Here is a 16,186-nt window from a genome sequence, read left to right as displayed (position 1 = left end):
CATCAAGGTGGGGAATAGTCAATGGGCAGTTTCAAGGCAGAAGAAACCTACACAATAAGGCAGGGGAACTCAAAAAGAGAGAAGCCACATACTGCTCGAGTCAGGTAGAAAACTGTCACCAAGTCCACGTGGGTCTGTGTGCTCAACTTCTAAGTTCCTGAACCCAGATGTAAAGTTCAGGTATAACCACAAACCAAAAACCAAAATGGTAATCGACACATGACGATTACACACGGCACATAACTTGGCAATGAATGCAGCAATGCCGACAAATTCGTTATAGCCTTCTATACCGACATTAAATATTCTGAAATACCATGCAATAAATGCATGGAATGAAAAAGGAGTTCTGATGGAGTACACATTAAACACGAGGACTCCAAAACAAAACCAAACAAACTGTCTAAAAGCCAGGGAAACTAGGTGCCCCAGAACCATGAATGGGTTGTGGAACCATATTTATTTTTACTGTGCAGAAGGGAAAGTCAGATATAAAGTTAAAAAAACATAAAAAATAAAATGGATAAAACAGACTTAGTATTTTTGCTGGATAATACCAGTAAGAGAAAAGTTTCCCTAACACTATTTACCTTTAGAAAGTGCTATTAAAATGAAATGATTTAATGAAACCTAGCTCTTGGAACTTAATAAGCTTATTAAACACTGATTTATTGAAGACTATTTACTGTAACTTAAAAGGCTTCTTTATAAGGGGCACTGGGGTGGCTCAGTCGGTTAAGCATTCAACTCTTGATCTCAGCTCAGGTCTTGACCTCAGGGTCATGAGTTCAAGCCCCATGTTGGGCTGCATGCTGGGCATGGAGCCTGCTTAAAAAAGGCTTCTTTTTATTTTTACTTGGAAGCCAGACTCCAGCATACTATGTACTCCCATGTATCTGTTTCATCCTGCTTCTATGAGAACGTGCAGTCAGAGACTCCAAATTACTGAGAACACTGAAATTATATTAAACTATGAGACACTGGCCCACTCCTCTTCCTAGCCCACTTAGGACAACTTCCCTCCACTAAGACTATAAGCACTTCAAGGGCAGAAAATACACCATGTCCTTCACTAATGTCACCAAGCAGTACTAAGACAATGCCTTGTCCACAGCAGTTGCTCATAAAACATTTGCCGTGGAAGCAGTATCTGTAAGAGCAAAACACTGAACACAACCCAAATTCACATAGGAGACTAGGTGGATAAGCTAGGCAGTCACACAAGGAAGTGTCACACAGCCACTGCAAATAAGGTTTCTTACAAACTCAGATGGAGCGTTTTCTAGGACATATCGACTACAACAATAATCATGGAAGAAAGATTATACATAGTATGATGCTAGCTGTTACGAAAGGGAAAAGAAGGAATGGAGACATAAGAAGAGATGGAGATATTTAGGGATAAGTGTGTCAGCATGTACAAAAGAGAAACACAGGAGGTATAATAAATACCTAATAAAAAGAGTACCTACACAAACATAATGGGAAATATTCTAAGACAGAAAGACTTGCATAAAAGTCTTATATTTTATTAAGTTTACTGCTTGAAAAATGTTTAAGAAGCCAAAATTTTTATGTATTAAGAAGAAACATACATAAAATGCAATCCTAACTTAAAATGTGTATATACTCACGCTTTGATGTATCTACGTACTAGTTCTACCTACTGGAAGGATAGTAGCAATGATAAACCACAGCACGCTTAGCATCCAGATCTTGGTTTCTAAACACCATTCCCCACTAAAAGGAAGCAGGATCCTTAGAAAAGTCCAGAATTGGGAATGTAGGTAGTGAACCCACGTATCTTGTTGGACAGAAAGAAATGCTGGTCAAAGACAAACAGGGTCACATCAAAAGGACACGAGAGTCAAACTGAAGGAGATTCCATGGGACAAATGTGTGACAATTTGAGCATTAAAAAGAATAATGACAATACCAGAAAACACTTTTTTTTTTTAAAGATTTTATTTATTTATTCGACAGAGATAGAGACAGCCAGCGAGAGAGGGAACACAAGCAGGGGGAGTGGGAGAGGAAGAAGCAGGCTCCTAGCGGAGAAGCCTGATGTGGGGCTCGATCCCATAACGCCGGGATCACGCCCTGAGCCGAAGGCAGACGCTTAACCGCTGTGCCACCCAGGCGCCCCCAGAAAACCCTTTTAATTAAAAAAAAAAAAAAAAAATGCCATGAGTCTATAGAGATACAAGGGAGGAGGCAGAAAGGGAAGAAATCCCTCCTGACAAAAGAATGCCAAATAACAGACGTGGAAAAAATGATAAAATTAGAAAACTACCATGTTGCAACTATCAACGTAGTAGCTTTATTCAGGCAATGATCATTACTCTGGTTAACCAATGAGTCAAAGGAGTGAAATGCGGTAATTTAGGGGTGAAAGTAAGTGTGCAACTTACTTTCAAAAGGTTCATCCAAGAAAAATAAAGGGTGTGTGTGGAAAAAGAGACAAAGAGGCACAGAGAAAATAGAAGCAAAAGTGACAAAATGTGACAAGTGGTGAATCAAAGTGACTATATGCACCCCTTGTACTCGGCTTTCCATATTCCTATAGATTTAAATTTTTTCAAAATTAATCACTGGGGGAAAAGCAAAAAGAAGTCGGCTGTAAGAACTATCTCACTGTCTGTGGATCGTGACTATGTTACACAGACTTACGCCTCTGACCTCACAACACACTCCTGTTCCTACACTTACCATTCCTATTTCACTGACAGAGATGCAGTTTTGGTCACTAGACAGTCTCTAACTTGTTTGCTCCCAAGTCAGTATGTAACACTCAAAACATACTTCTTCACAGGAACAATTTTCCTGGCTGGCCCAAAAAGGCTACTCAAAGAATAACATCGCTGAACAAAACTACGAGGGTTTGAAAAACAAATCAGTTTATATGTAGATGACTCAGACCCAAAGTAATCTGTGATAAAATTTGAAGCTGGAGTAATACTCCTCCAGAATAATGAGAGGCATTTTTTGGGAGACGCATTATTGCTGGAACACCCACAAGGGTGGGAGGAGACAATGGAAAATTTCAGGTAATAATGCAAAACTTATACTTTCAAAAAATGGGCTGTATTTTTTTTTAAGATTTATTTATTTGAGAGAGAGAGAGAGAGAGAGAGAGAACGTGTGCATGAGCGGGGGAGGGGCAGAGGGAAAGGAGAGAGTCCCCAGCAGACTCTGTCCTGAGCGTGGCTCTCTGCTCAGCCTCAGTGGGAAGCCTGCTTCTCCCTCTCCCTCTGCAGGTACCCCCTGCATGTGCTCTCTCCCCCTCTCACTCATGCTCTCTGTCTCTCGAATAAATACATAAAAATGTTTTTAAATTAAAAAATATTTGCAGGACAGTAATTATGTTATGACTCCACTTTTATCTGGAAATTTGGCATATACCAAACTATTGCCCCCAAGAAATAAGAGAAAGGGAAGAAAAGAGGCTTTTAGTTCTTATTTCACAAACTTCTGTATTATTTAAGCTTTATCTTCTAATTTTTACAGAAAGTTATTGAAGGGATAAAAGTTTTAACTAATAATTATTGTTTTTGAAGAGGTACAAAAAGAATGAGGATTAAACTCACTGCTCACCTAAGGCTCATTTCCTTAAAAATAAGCAATTTTAGTCAAAGAAAGGATCACACTGGGGGCTCAATGGTCAACACAGGGCTGAAAACTCAGGCTTTTAAAATACTCTCTGGAAAAAAAAAAAAATCCTTTCTGAAGTGAAACTTCCTTAACAGAGAAGGAGTGATGGAGTTGGAAAACCTCCACTTGCCAGCATCACCGTAAGAACTTAGCAAGAATCGTCGATGGATGATGAAACAGGGAGGAAACATTCGATGAGGAGTCTTTACATCATCTTACAGCGTCTCTCCAAATGTAACTTACCAATTACAAAAGGAAAAAACAGTAAATACGCAACAGTGAAAACCACCAACATCTAACCAAGTGGTCAAAATGAACATCACCAATTAGAGGCAAACAGACACCGTGTGATCCCCCAGGAAGGACACGGTAACACTAAGGGAGCGTCCCAGCCCCAAAGCCATGACCCGAATCTACCCGTCAGCAGCCACAGCTTAAGTCTGAAATAACTGCCTTGTCTTCCACACAAATCACAAAGTCCTGGAAGACAAAGAAAGGATGACAGCTCAGATTAAAGGGGACTAAACGACCTAACAAACTACATACAATGTGCACCTGGGTCCGATACCAGGAGGGAGAAAAGGCCCTAAGAACGTTATCGGGACAACTGACTAAGCTGGGATATAAACTCCAAAATGTTACATTTCCTGTTTTGACAATTTTGCCGCGGCGAAGAGAAGATTCTTGTCTTATACACACTGAAATAATGAAGGGTAAAGAAGTATAATGCATACAACCTACTCTCAAACGGCTCAGAAAACAAATTACATACACAGGACAGAGGGCAGAGGGAAGAAGGATAAAGGAAAAGCAGCCGCAGGTTAAAAATTGATGAATCTGGTCATGCAGAAATGAGAATTCTTTGTATTAGTCTGCAACTTTTTGGTCTATTTGCAATTATTTCAAAAATACAGTTAAAAATACCTCCCGTCTGGTCCCCTCACAACTATGACCTGCTGAATGCCAAGAGCAAAGGCAGGCAGATGGGCTGCTGGTTCATTTCCTGCGGTGCAAATGGGGATCGAAAGCCCATAATGAGAAAACGGGGTTGGGGAATGAAGATCACGCATGGCTTGAAGCTGAAGATCATTAGGCCACCCCGAGGTACAGCTTAAACAATGCTACATACCCAAGGCGGCAGGAGGCAGCGGACGCACTCAAGCAGACCACTGGGAAGTGTCCTGTTGTTGGCTTTCTCGATTTATTAGAACATTTATTGAGAGCTTACTAGGTGCAAGAGGACGGTTTTACATGGATACTAGCATGATCCTCATTTGACCGATGAAGAACTGAGGTGCAGAAATGGTAAACAATACCCCCAAGATAATACACGACTCATCACCAGTACCAGGATTTGAACTCAGGATGTCAGGCTCCAGACAACTGAAGCTCTACTGTGTCTCTGGGCTATACTGTCTCCCACTAAATGATACCAGCCTGGAGTGAACTGGAAACCAAGAAGATGGGGCAGGGGAGAGGGGAGAGGAGTCCCCCAGACCATGACATATGGACGGTACAGGGGAGGGTGCACTCTGTCTCCAAGTAAGTCTGCAGACTGAACTCTAAAACACAACACGTGGGAACAATCAACCAACAATGACTGGGGGGAATGCAAATAAAAGAACAATCCAAAAAATTTAAAGAACACTTAAAAGGCTCAAAGGGATGAATGAAGAAAAGGGAGAGACAACATCCATTAGAAAAGATAAAAAATTGTAACACAAAAGCACAAGGGAATTAAAATAAAAAACAAAAGCACATCAAATCAAATATATACGTGAGCATGAAAAAGGGCCAGGTATGAATTCCAGATATGAAAAACACAGCCACAGATATTAAGAACTCAGTACATCAGTTTAACAACACATTAGGCAACAATGAAAAGAGAATGGGTGATGTGGAAGAGAAATCAGAATCCGGCCAGAAAGATAATGACATCAGAGTATGAAAGAGTAACGGAAGGACGTGAAGGAGAGACTGAGAAGCCCCCGTGGACATCTAAAAGTCGTTCCGACTGCAAAAAAATGTTCCAGAATCCAATGAAGACATAAGTGCTCAGAATGAAAAAAGTGCAAAGTATAAGAAGAATACATAAAAATGAATTTTGTTTTGGACATACTGTGGTGAAAACGCTGAGCGGCAAAGGGGAAAGTCTCACAAGCCATTAGAGAGAAAATCAAATTTATAGCTAAATAACAATTAGGCTGATTGCAGACTTTATCAGCAACAGAAGATGCAGAAGATAACCAAGAAATATAGCCAAGGTGCAGAAAAAATAGGACAGTCACCTCAGATTTGTGACTGAAGCTAAACTGTCATCCAAGAGTATGAGCAAAATTATTTTATTATTTTATTAATGTGTACCATCCAGAGATAAAATTAAATGAACTATATTTCACAGCAAATAAAATGTAAACACAGAGGGAAAAACTGGGATGCAGGAAAAAAGAGTACAGATATTGATAAAATGTTTGTTAAAATACTTTTGTTTAAAAACTGGAACAAAAGGGTGCCTGGGTGGCTTAGTCGGTTAAGCGTCTGTCTTTGGCTCAAGTCATGATCCCAGGATCCTGGGGTCTAGTCCCACATTGGGCTCACTGCTGGGTGGGGAGTCTGCTTCTCCATCTCCTTCTGCTCCTCCCCCTGCTTGTACTCTCTCTCTCTTTCTCTCTCTCTCTAATATGTGAAAAAAAATAATTATAAAAAAATTTTTAAATTGCAACAAAAATTCTAGATTCCCCCGATACAAAGGGAAATGGGATGGGGGGTACAGGTGTTAAGGTATGCTAAAGTTCTTGTGTTGCTCAGGAGAAAAATGAGGTGTTTGGTTTTTTTTTAACATTTATTTATTTTAGAGAGAGAAAGAATGTGCATGGGGGAAGGGGCAAAGGGAAAGCGAGAATCTTCAGGCAGACACCCCGCTGAGTGCGGAGCCCAATGCAGGCTCCATCCCAGGACGCCCAGATCACGACCTGGGCTGAAATCAACCAACTGGGCCACCCAGGCATCCCAAGAATGAGGAATTTTAAATGTTATTGGAAATACGTAAGACAAAGGATAAACATTAAATTGCTAATACTAAATATCCTAAAATCTATAGCTTGCAAAAAGTCTGGGAGGTACATGTAATGGAGAGAAAAAACTATCCATCTGATAGGAGACAGGAAAGGAGAGAGAGAGGCAGGAATGAAGCTTAATGATCAGAAAACACAAACTAAAAAGATGGAAATGTACTAGTAATCAAAGTAAAGGGACAACTCAACACTGATTTTCTTCTACATAGGTGTTTGCAAATTAATTACTAAAAAGTCATGCCTTCCCCATGTCAATAATCAATTAACTATCCTTAGTCTACTCTAAATCATGTCTAAGCTCTCCACCACGAAGCTCCAGACGTCCTCGCACTCCTCCTCACCTGCAACCACTCTCCTGACACTTTGGAGATCTACGCCTGCTCGGAGCCTCCCTTCCGCTCTCTGGCACACACCATACCCAGTTCTATTTCAGCACCTTTGCTCTCACTTTGCCCAAACCCAGAGTCCTCCAAACCCTCCGTCCTTAAACCCCTGGATTCCTTCACTGCCGGCTCATGCATGAAAGGGCGCAAAGTTGAGGAGGACCTGCTCGTACAGGGTTAAGTTGGTGGGCTGAGTGAGTATAGGCTGTGGGCTCCCCCTCTGCCCTGAATTCCTGGAAATGACATTAGAGATAGATTTTAAAATGATGAATCCGTATCCACGGTAGAAAACAAGAACAGGTACTCTCAAGAGGCCAAAATCTGTCACAGATAATAGCATTACAAAGAAGTGAAGGAGAAAACCATGATTCTCAGAGCATACACAAAACAGGATGATATTAGATCGGGAGAGGTGGCAAGGGACTCAAAGGCCAGAGGCAGAAGACCATGCAACAGAAAGGGCCTGGGGCAGTGGACACCTTGGGCCAGGCTGTAAGCAACAGGTGTCTGCCCCAGCTGGCACACAGAAAATAACCTTGTGGAAAGGAAGGCAGGGAACAGTCAGGAAGGCAGTGACACCCAAGCAAAATGGGGAGCCCCCACAATACAGTGAGTGGGCTGGTTACTGGCATAGCCCCATCCAGCCTTACAAATCAGCATCTTTTCCTTTTATCCTCACAAAGGGAGACCCTCCCACTATTCAAAGCCAGCCCTTTACTTGTGCTTTTTAAAAACTGAACTCTTTGACCTGTTCACTTCTAAACTGTTTATACTACTCCCATCTCAAATATGTCCTTTTCTGTAAAAAAAAAAAAAAAAAAAAAAAAGCAGAAATGCTTCTGAAATGCCAATGGGGTTGTAAGAAGATGTGGGCCCACCTGCTACAACTGTCAGTAGCAGAAGTGCTGGAACAGAAGTATCTCGCTCTCTGCAATGGATGCATTTTTCTAAGAAGCTGGGGGTAAATCTTGAGCTCTCCATTCAGAGAGGCTCTGTCCCTTCCACTCTTGGCTCCTGGCAACCAGCAGCTCCCAACTCCTTGACACCTGCTCTTCAGTCTCATACCTCCCCTCCACCCTTCAGTCAGAACCTTCCTTTTAATCCTCACCTGGCACACGTTCCAGTCTCTACTGCTTATTCTCTGTCACTGAAGTTTAAGGTGGGCTATAGGGGCTACAATTACTGAATACAGACTTGACTGAGAGAAATGAACTGTGTGACATAGGTTTTGTCAGATAAAGAAACAACTGAGGGTAATTCAGTAGAGCAATAATAAGTAGAGAGACGATCCATAATTCATTCCACACTAACTTATTCCTACAGGAACCCAAGGAAAAGTTAGAAAATGTGTTTCCTATCCAACACGTCCAAACTCTAATTTCATAAGTTAAAATGGACATTTATATATTCAGCTGAATAAATCAAGTAGGGTTCATTAACACTCTCCCACTAAATCTGCTTCTTCTACAGAACCAATGACATGGCCACAGAAAATATTTATCAATCCGTCCAAGCGAAGTTCCAACGTAGGAATCAATGATGTGACATTCCTGAGTAATACATTCCTGACAGTTCTGAAAGCTTCCTGGATGCATTAACACTTTAATGCAATGCATAAACATTAATAGAAATTCACAGAGTAATGGCAGAAGCTAGCCATCATTAAAGCAACCAATTAATCACCTAAGTGTAAAATCGGAAAAGAAAAAAATGTAACTTTCAGGAAGATATGCCACTTGTTCATTTTAAGACACCTCAGGAGACTTAACCAGATACTAACCAATGAGCAAATACAGAAAGGTGCTATTGCATTAATGACAGTGCTTACCGAATACGGAAACCCTTATACATATAGAAATACAACTTGGTACAGCCACTCTGGAAAACAGTGTGGAGGTCCCTTAAAAAGTTAAAAATTGAGCTACCCTATGACGCAGCCATTGCACTACTGGGTGTTTACCCCAAAGATACAGACATAGTGAAGAGAAGGGCCATATGCACCCCAATGTTCATAGCAGCATTGTCCGCAATAGCTAAATTGTGGAAGGAGCCGAGATGCCCTTCAACAGATGACTGGAGTAAGAAGTTGTGGTCCATATATACAATGGAATATTACTCAGCTATCAGAAAGAACGAGTTCTCAACATTTGCTGCAACATGGACGGCACTGGAGGAGATAATGCTAAGTGAAATAAGTCAAGCAGAGAAAGACAACTATCATATGATTTCTCTCATCTATGGAACATAAGAACTAGGATGATCGGTAGGGGAAGAAAGGGATAAAGAATGGGGGGGTAATCAGAAGGGGGAATGAAGCATGAGAGACTATGGACTCTGGGAAACAAATTGAGGGCTTCAGAGGGGAGAGGGTGGGGGAATGGGATAGACCGGTGATGGGTAGTAAGGAGGGCACGTATTGCATGGTGCACTGGGTGTTATACGCAACTAATGAATCATCGAGCTTTACATCGGAAACCGGGGATGTACTGTATGGTGACTAACATAATATAATAAAAAATCATTAAAAAAAAAAAAAGAAAGAAATACAACTCCGGGAACAGCTTCATCTTTGACAGGAAGGTCATCTGGACCTGCGATTTGGACTAACTCTCTAACCTTCCTGGGGTCACAGATTTGCAAATCTGGGGTCTCCGTGGAAACATACCTTCATGCAAGATTTCCCAGGCAATTCCGAGATGAGGAACCAGTGCTGAAGAAGAGTTACCTCGTACCTTTGATAACGCTGATGAGCTGGTTGGTTCTTATGTAGCTGAGCGGATTCCTCCTCTCAGCCTGCACACTGCCAGGCTCCGGACTCCTTTTCTCCTGGTCCTGTTCCCCTTGCCCCTGATGTGCAACATGTATCCCTACTCCCCATCCCTCTCTCTCAGCCCTGCTTCTCCCAGGTCCTGGCCCACCCCCGGTTCTCCATAGATACTCTGCCACTTCCAATTCCTTAAGTGAGATATGGAAGTAAATTCTATTTTCGAACGGCTAACAAACTGAATTTTTATGCTGTTATTCTTAATTTTAAAAGTTGGTGAGCTGAAAATTTTACATTTACAGAGATTAAGAGATTTATCATGAGAGGGGCGCCTGGGTGGCTCAGTCGGTGAAGCATCTGCCTTCGGCTCAGGTCATGATCCCAGGGTCCTGGGATCGAGCCACACCTCGGGTTCCCTGCTCAGTGGGGAGGAGTCTGCTTCTCCCTCTCCTCCCTGCTCATGAACTCTCTCGCTTAAATGAATAAAATCTTTTCAAAAAGAGAGAGATTTATGATAAGAGAAAAAAACAGAGGGGAAAGAAGGGAAAAGGGTGTTTCTCAAGAAAAAAAAAAAAAGTTGGGTTAAATCTGGCTGTTAATTTTTGTCTCTGTATTTTTCCCCCGAAGTCAATACTAGGAAAAAGTGCCTGTGACAATCAGGTTTCGGGAACACACTGAGCACCCACAGTGGGACCAGAACACAGCACACACGGACAACGGCAGGTGTTTCTTCCACACTGAGCCAGGGCCAGGAGGCCAGGGGAGGGCTCTAGAACCAGGACCCGCCGCTGCTGACATGGTCCTGAGCCCAAGCTCCAGGAGCTGACAGGTGCACTTTATACCTGTCTCCAGGTAGCCAGCACTGTCCACGGCTCTACTACATACTCTGGATCATGATGGGATGAGCCGTGGGACGAAGGTTAACAAGATAAGTGATTATGAGTGGATGGCCATCGAATGTAGTCACACTCAGCTAGGGTTGGTCTACAAAATTCACCATCCCTGTAGTGTGGAAACTGTCTGCAGGTGAATTACTTCACAAGTAGACAACTTTTAATGCTCTTAAGGTGAAGTCCCGGGAGGTACCACTACATTTCTTGCCTTTACTGTATGCTTTCCCCATGTCAAACACTGTATAAATAGGGAGAGTTGGGCACCTGGGTGGCTCAGTCGGTTAAGTGTCTGCCTTCGGCTCAGGTCATGATCCCAGAGTCCTGGGATCTAGTCCCACATCAGGCTCCCTGCTCCACGGGGAGCCTGCTTCTCCCTCTGCCCCTCTCCCCTGCTTGTGCTCTGTCTCTCATGGTCTCCCCTATGCTCTCTCTCTCAAATAAATAAATCTTTAAAAAAAAAAAAAGGTAGAGGTATAGGGAGAGATCTTTCCATCTCTGTGTAGTCACAATTTAATCATCAGAAGAACCGTTAAGACGTAGTTACGCAATCCCCACTCCGATGAGAACCGAAAGTTGACAGAAGTGACCCAAAGTCAAACACAACTCAGTCAGAAAGACGGGCTTTAACCACAGACCTTTCAGACTCCAAAGCCTGAGCTCTGAGCCTGAGTTTCTCATTCTCACACTTGAATGCGCCCGCCCTGGGGACCATGTGAGAACGCAGATTCTAGGATGTCTGGCCTAGGGCCCGTGAGCCTGCGTTCCAACAAGCTCCCAACATGGCTTGCTCGTCCGTGGACCCCGTCTTGAAGAACAAGGGGCTCAATAAACCATTACGTGCGACAGTTTCCCCACGTCCCGCTGTGACTTCTGGAAGCTGAGGCCGGTGCCAGCAATCCAGTCCGAAGGAGGTAACTGCTTCAGAGACAGAAACACGCGGTATGTGTCTGGAGCTACTATCTGGGCGGGGAATGCACTTGTTTTTAATTCCGAACGCAGCGCCCTATCACCTCAAACCCGTTTTTAATGAAATAAAATGAATCTCCACTTTTTCTGCACACACCCCTGTTGTCTTGGGCCAGCGGGGTCTCTCCCATGTCCCAGGCCCAAGCCAGATGTATCCTGTGTTTCTACAAGGAGACCATCAGAATCTATTAAAATTACTGGACACTGATAGCAGCCGGGACATGACAAATCACAGGCCAAGAGTCAGATACCGGAGAATGTGTTTCGGGGCTTAGGGGGCAGGCCCATTTGCAACCAAATGATATTGCGTGAGGCTGGCATGCTCCGCGCAAGACAAAGTGATGCAATTCCAGGGCTGTCTGCGGGCCAGGGGAGATCTCTCTGATGCCGGCTGCGGTTCGTTTACGGAATTGTGCCGCGTTCCCAGATCGGAATCACTCGGGGCTTGAAAGGGCCTCACTTGACAAGCTACAAATAATGACACTCTCCTCTTGCCATTGTACTTTATTATTTTGCCCCCCTTATCTCCAGGAGTTGAGCTTTTGGGAACAAGGAAGGTCGGCGTCTATGTTGACCACAACACAACACAACACTGTTCTTTTCGGATATGATAAATAAAACGAGGCCCTGCAGACTACACATCTTTATCAGGCCCATTTTCCACTGTTTCACAGGCAAAAGTCAACTTTGGGCTGCACTGGAAGGCTGGCGCTGGACACACGCAGGCAGGCAGGTTCCGGCCTCCTCACTTACGGACGTGCTCCAGATCCGTGGTTATTGCAAAAGCTCATTTGAAAAATAGGACATTGACTGACAGATAAAGGGCACGTGGGCGGTGGCTCTGTAGGTTTCTACAGCAATTCCCTTGCTCCCTTCCCCCTCGTACCCAACTCCATTCAGCCAGCCTCTTCAATCAGATATTCTCAATGAAAACATTTTTCCGACCTGGGATGCCAGGAGAACCAAGCCGCCTCGTGTCCGTGGCGCACTTCTCCGAAACCCCTGAGTCTCAGATTCAAGAGTGCTGCTCCATTTGTGAAGGACTTTAAAGATCACCCACCCTAAGGCAGCTCCTAAGAATAACATGTTGATCGTTGCTCCATATATTTTAATTTACTAGATGTGAAAGTTCATGTTCTCATATTTTTGCAAAGTAAAGTCCAAGATTAAAGGAGGCAGTTTTTTGTTTAAAATCCAACCTCAGGGGCGCCTGGGTGGCTCAGGTGGTTAAGCATCTGCCTTCAGCTCAGGTCATGATCCTGGGGTCCTGGGGTCCTGGATCGAGCCCCTGCATCGAGCTCCCTGGTCCATGGGGAGTCTGCTTCTCCTTCTCCCTCTGCCCCTCCCCCTGCTTGTGCGCTCACGCTCTCTCTGTCTCTATCTCTGTCAAATACATGAATGGAATCTTAAAAAAAAATGTGTGTCATATAAAAAAATAAATGGCTAACTAAATTTAAAAATAAAATCCAAACTCAAATAACACTTCATAAAGTTATAGTCCCCAGAAAAGGTTTTTTTTTTTTAATCTATAATGATGATGAGCATGGACTCAAATAAAGTAATCTAAAGATCTTTTGAAATATATTTGTTAAGTCTTAACAGGTCAGCCCTCCACATTCAATTCTTTTTTTTTTTTTTAAGATTTTATTTATTTATTTGATAGAGAGACAGCCAGCGAGAGAGGGAACACAGGCAGGGGGAGTGGGAGAGGAAGAAGCAGGCTCCCAGCGGAGGAGCCTGATGTGGGGCTCAATCCCAGGACGCTGGGATCACGCCCTGAGCCGAAGGCAGACGGTTAACGACTGAGCCACCCAGGCACCCCTCCACATTTAATTCTTGCAACAACCCTGACGCAAGTACAGAATTTCCAATAATAAAGTCTGTTATTATTATCGTCATTTTAGAGACCAGGAAACTGAGGCACAGAAAGGTCCCTAAAGTGCTCAGTGACCCACAGCTGGAAAACGGCAGTGCTGGGAATTGAGCCCCCTCCAAAACCCCTCCCGGGTCCACAGCCCCAACTACTTGAGTACAGGTCAACCACAGGTACAATAAACCTCATCTGAGCTGAAACCAAGAACCTCGAGTGTACTCAGGCTGACTGTATAAATCACAGTGAGATTAAATGCTCACCAATAGCGGGATGCCCAGCTGGCTCAGTTGATGAAACAGGCAACTCTTGATCTCAGGGTTTTAAGTTCGAGCCCCATGTTGGGTGTAGACATTATTTCAAAATAAAATCTTCAAAAAAAAAAAAAAAATTCTCACCAGAAGCTAAAACTTGAGATTTCAGCTCCCCAGACTGGACAGCTTTATTCCAGCTTCACTATGGGTTTTGCTGTGAGCTGGACCCCTCCTTGTCCCTAAATCTGTCCTGTCCAATATGGCGGCACTGGCCAGATGTTGCCATTGGGCATCTGCACTGTGCCTGGTCCCAAGAGAGGTGTTCTGGTAAGTGTAAAAAACATGCTACACTTAAGGAATTATTACAAAAAATAATGTAAAATAGCTCATCAGTAATTTTTATACTGCTGACATGCTGAAATCATACTTGGGATTTATTGGGCTAAAAGAAATAAATCGCTACAGTTTGTTTCACCTGTTTCTTTTTACTTTTTAAAATATGTCTACCAGAGGGCACCTGGGTGGCTCAGCCGTTAAGCGTCTGCCTTTGGTTCAGGTCATGGTCCCAGGGTCCTGGGATCGAGTCCCGCATACGGCTCCCTGCTCAGCCAGAGCTGTCCTCTCCCTCTGCCCCTCCCTCTGGCTCATGCTCTGTCTCGCACTTGCTCTCTCTCAAATAAATAAATAAATAAATAAATAAAATCTTAAAAAAAAAAAAAAAAAAAACCACGTCTACCAGAAAACCTAAAATTCTTGTGTGCCTCACACTGCATTTCTACTGGACAATGCTGCTCTAAACTCATCCCTGAAACCCAAACTTTACATGGGTTGAATCCTCAACACCATCCGTACGGGGACAGGAAAAGCAACTCCAAGAACCGCAGTTTGCCCCTCCTCAGCCTCCTCCTCAGCCTCGTTCCCACTTACTTCCTCTCCTGTCTCCTTTCTCACGCTCCGGCCTCTTCTTCACGACCTTGAAACACTGGCCGTCTGCATTCTCAGTGAGAAACAGCCTTTACCTTACCCTGATTCCCGCCCTGCTAAGCCTCCAAGGTCCCCCATCACGCCCACAGGTTCCTTCTCCACCTTGTTCCAATGCTCTGCCCTCTCGAGAACCCCCTGACCACAGTGGTCTCAGCTACCCTGTGCGTCCATGCACTGAATATCATGCATTTGGAAGACACACCAATTTCCCCACCCCGTTCTTCCATCCCTGGCCCAGAGGAGGATGTTGTCTCATTATCTGGGAATTCTTGCTCCAGGCAGACGTGGCTCACCGCAGCTGTGCTGGCCTGGGACCCTCCCCGCTCAGCCCTGCTTCTGCCGTGTGCTCTCTCCGCCCCTGCCATTCCTGTCTAGGAGAAGCCGACTCAGGAGGAGCTTCAAGTATGGCCAAGGGGCTCTCAGAGGAGAATCACCGCTCATTGGTTTATAGGCTTGAAGACAAGGAAGTAAGAAGAAAGGTCTTGGGCAAAAGTGAAAATTGCAGCACTGCCTGGAGGAAGTAAGAGAAAGCAGAACTGGTTCTGGAAGGGAAAATACAAGCTAACTGAGTGCGGGGGCAGTGGGAGAGGCTTCTGGCCATAAGGGGACGTGAGCAGCCTGGACCTCTAGGAACCGAGGGAAGGGGGAGCAGTTCAGGTGTGTCAGGGGGAGGTGAAGAGGTAAGGAAAGATGAGACGGAGGTCACTAAATCTTATTTCTTATTTATCATTTTATTGTATTTTTAAAGATTTTATTTACTTATCAGAGAGAGAGCACGAGTGAGAGAAAGAGAGAGAGCATGAGCAGGGGGAGCAGCAGGCAGAGGGAGAAGCGGGCTCCCCGCTGAGCAGGGAGCCCGATGTGGGACTCGATCCCAAGACCCTGGGATCATGATGTGAGCAGAATGAAGACGTTTAACCGACTGAGCCACCCAGGCTTCCCGATCCTTTTCTTTTAGCTGCGAATTCCAGTTTCCAGAGACCACTGGCATTCTCTTCAGAATCGTTCACATCCTTACTGTGCCACTGGCCCAGCCCAGACCTCCATCCTGGTCATCTGCCCCTCCCCCCCAGCCTAGCCTAGGCCACAGCAACAGTCCCAGGGGGACGCCAACTAACCCCCTTTGGAAACAGTCTGTACACCAAGCTAAGTGTCATCAGCCTGACGGCCTCGCTTCCGTCTGGCTTGGCTGTTCAGAAACATGCTATGCAGCCCTGTTTATTTCTGCCCAAAGTGAAAAGATTTCAGAGTTTCTGATCCCATCCTTACCTGATGCCAGGGATGGACATTCTCTCCTCTGCACCCCTCCCTCCAAAGCCATGCAGACATCTCTCTGACTAGAATGTG

At 44.2% G+C, this 16,186-nt stretch overlaps 1 protein-coding gene across 2 annotated transcripts in view; it reads right to left on the bottom strand.

Moving 5' to 3' along the window:
• Positions 1-16,186, bottom strand: part of SNX24 (sorting nexin 24) — a 153,779-nt gene that overhangs the window by 117,506 nt on the left and 20,087 nt on the right. The window contains exon 1 of one of the 2 annotated variants that reach the window (XM_057307457.1): positions 13,865-14,498. The exons of the other annotated variant lie outside the window; for it this stretch is intronic. The gene's annotated coding sequence lies outside the window, so the exon portion shown is untranslated. Of the gene's footprint in view, positions 1-13,864; positions 14,499-16,186 lie in introns of those variants that run through there. 2 annotated transcript variants of the gene reach the window in all.

This window comes from Ursus arctos, unplaced genomic scaffold (genome assembly GCF_023065955.2).
Source record: "Ursus arctos isolate Adak ecotype North America unplaced genomic scaffold, UrsArc2.0 scaffold_5, whole genome shotgun sequence".
Classification (NCBI taxonomy): domain Eukaryota; kingdom Metazoa; phylum Chordata; class Mammalia; order Carnivora; family Ursidae; genus Ursus; species Ursus arctos.
The sequence above is the reverse complement of the archived record's forward strand: the minus strand, read 5'-3'. Positions and strand labels throughout refer to the sequence as shown.